Source organism: Pinus tabuliformis, chromosome 1_2, assembly GCF_031772625.1.
Source record: "Pinus tabuliformis cultivar Carrire ecotype Pingquan chromosome 1_2, CPIR1, whole genome shotgun sequence".
NCBI classification, from domain to species: Eukaryota; Viridiplantae; Streptophyta; class Pinopsida; order Pinales; family Pinaceae; genus Pinus; species Pinus tabuliformis.
The window spans coordinates 671,802,987-671,806,565 of NC_142298.1; positions in this window are offsets into that span (position 1 = coordinate 671,802,987).

Consider the following 3,579-nt stretch of genomic DNA (forward strand, 5'->3'; position numbering starts at 1 on the left):
AATGTTTAACTCCGGATCTGATCGTTTATAACTTGTTGTTGTGTAACTGCCCCTCGCCTTGCAGACTGGTAGGCAGCGTTTACCTGCGGGGTTTTGAACCCGCGCAAGAATGATAGTTGAGACTTGTGGACTCCATGAATGGTAGAACTATCTCACTTTCCTTCGCTTTCTAAGGCCCACGTTTGTGTCTTTCATCTCTGGGTAGATGATTGACGGGCAGTTGCTTCACATGGAAATTAAAATCGTTTGTGATAGAGCCCCTGTCTACCGGACATCTGGTCACTTTTATTGTCAGGTTGTAACTGAATTTTCATGGGTTGAAATTTGAAAATGGGAATCTTATTGGACTCACCATCGCTAGCCAGACTTCTCGACTGTTTGAGCTACAGTATGCGTACTGTTTAAAGGCGTTAATTCACTGTCACGGCCACAGATTTGATGGATCTCATTGCAGCTTTATGCACGGCTCTATTTTTTACCATTGAAATGGACAAAATATTATGGTTGATTTATGGTTAAAATATTAGAATATTGTTGTTAAATACTATTAAAGTATTACGGTCGATTCAATTTACGGTTAAAATATTATAATATTGTTATTAATTTCTAATTAACAGGTGAAACGACAAGATTAGATGTAATTATAAAGTATATTTTTTCGCTTGAAATGGACACAATATTAATTTTTTTTAATGGTTGATTTATGGTTAAAATATTATAATATTTAGTTGTTGATGTACATTTTTTTTATATGTTTGGTGGGACTATATCTTTTTTTTTCAGAGAGAAAAATCTTCATAAATGTATATTAAGACAATATAAAGAACATAAGATATGGCAAGGGACAGACACCTTGCATGCGTATGAATGCTAATGGATCAAAATTTGATAGTCATAGGATCCCCAAAGAGATCAGAGCTAACATTCAGAAACTGTACAATATGGTATCAAAAGCAAGATCAGCTGCTATCATAGTCATATATAACAAAAGGGGCCTATATGCAAAACAGGTAAACAGATAATGAGAGAGAGAGATCATATTCCAGGGATGAAGAAGTCCTGAATGAGATAAGAAAGATCACCATCCGAGACCCTCAAAGACCAAGAACCCGGTTCCATTGTAAGACCCTTCTTCGACAGAAAGTCACCTTATCTAATATATCACTTCTTCTTTATTATGTCTAATATATCACTTTTATAGAGATCGGGAATTGTATCACTTTTATAGGGATCGAGAATTGAGCTAATAGTTTCACATTAAGAAGTGTCTTAATAAAACATTCCATCACCATCTATCCATGATTCTATAAACACTTGTTAATATACATTAAAATATTAAGATCAATTTAATTTATAGTTAAATATAACGCTATTAATTTCTAGTTAACAAGTAATATCATAGTTGTTAGATATAATTATAAAAGTATACTTATAAATTCAATTTAAATAACTAAAATAATAATATTTTTCCAATTACTTAATTTAAATTCATATATAAAAATTTCATGATATACATATATCATTAAAATTAATTTTTATATTATTTTATTATTTTTATACTAAATTATATATTTTTAACCATTAATAATCAAAAATATAAATATATATATATATATTATTTTAATCGATGGATTATATATATAAAAACTCATTTTAATCCCCTTTAATATATCAAATATTTAAAAAAAATAAAAATTTTAAAATTATATATATATATATATATAATTTAAATTAAATATTATATTATAATTTAAAATTTTCAGGCGATATATAATTTAAATTTCATAATGTAAAAACATTCATAAAATATAATTTTATTTTAATAAAATAATATATTATTATAAAATTTATTTTATATAATCGTTTTTAAAAACAAATGATACATACAATTAAAAGAATACATAGAATATATGAAATCTTTAGTTTCATGTTTTTTTTGCTTATAATTTTCCATATTAAAATTTAAATTTAATCGTAAAGATTTTCAGTGCGGATGCTCTTTTGGTCGAGACCATGTCATGAAAACTTCATGAATTTATTCATATGCAACTCATGGATCGGTATGAACTGTCAATTTCGAACTATTTGACTTTAAAATGCATCTGTATTGTGCCATATATCCAAACCGAAGCTTAAAAATATTCAGATATATAGATCCCTTTAATATACTTTTCTACTTCAAATATCATTCCTTAACCCCAAATGAAATGGGGCCTATGTTCGAATATAGTAGACGATCCTTAGTTCACTTTGCCAATGATTCATTGGAATCACTTCAGTATTAGGGTTTTTTCATAGACATGTGACCTACTCCTTTTTTTTTTTTAATCCCTTTTCATTTACCCGTAATCTTATTTTAATGCTGATATTTATATTAGCCTATTTTAATGCTGATATTTGGCATTTAAAAGCTATTTAAGCTTTGAGGTATTTCTAATTTTTTTTTTTTTTTTTATTGAATGAATTAGTCTATTATGTATTTATTTTTTGAGATAATTGTTTATGTGTGAATATTTTACTATATAAATGAGTCCACAAGTTATAAGGTTGAAGAAATTTATGTTATCACTGCTAAATATTTGTAGATAAGTGTATTGTATATATAGAATATTTGGAAGAGGATATCAACCATGCTCAATTATGTAGCTATTGGGAGGATAATACAACACATATTTCATAGTTTCAATTATTAGAAGACAAATTTCTAATTTGGCAATTAGTGGAGAGTTAGCATGAATCTCAGAACTATTTATGGGTTATTGTAGCCATTTGAGAATATCCTATCTTTAAGTGGGTCTACATTTTGATAGTTTTAATAACCATTTGAGAATATTCTCAAGTAGAATATTTGTATTTAGACAGTTGTCGTCACAACTTAGGAATATCCTATCCTTAAGTGGATATATATTTGGACATTACTTTCAAGCAAGTTCATATATGAAAGAGAGTGCCATCTCCATTTCAATAGGAGGACTCGTAGAGTACATAATCCAAATTAGCATGGCATGGAATACAATTTTCATGATATCTTGCTCCAATTTGAATTGTAGTTTTTATGGTGGTGTGCAGTTTGAGTTATGTTATTTTAATTGCATTTTTTATTTGGTGTCATGTTTTGGGAGGTATAACTCACTCCATTAGAGAATATCATTGCATAGTTTGGTAATCTTTCATTTTGTGTGTTTGTGGGCATGTTTATTTCTTTATGCATCTTTATTTTGTTTATAGTTAATTTCCTTTTTATGCAAGTGTATTTTAATTTTCTGAAATGAAAATTTGAATTCATGGATTGGTTTTTACTAAATATTTCCAACGACAACCTGTGATTGATAGAAAAAGGAATTACCTAACTTATCTAGGAAGATTTCTTTGTGAAAATGGATTTATAATTAGCATTTCTAAGTGTTTAAGTATATGGATGGTTGATAGGAGCAATTAGGCTCTAGATATATGGAATGTGGTGATGCAATTTCCTTTTGGTAGAAGCATATTTGATAAATTAATGCAAGTTAAGAACTTTCACCTAAGAAGTAACATTGCCAATGGGGCTAAGAAGGAAGTTGTCCCCTATAATCTCAC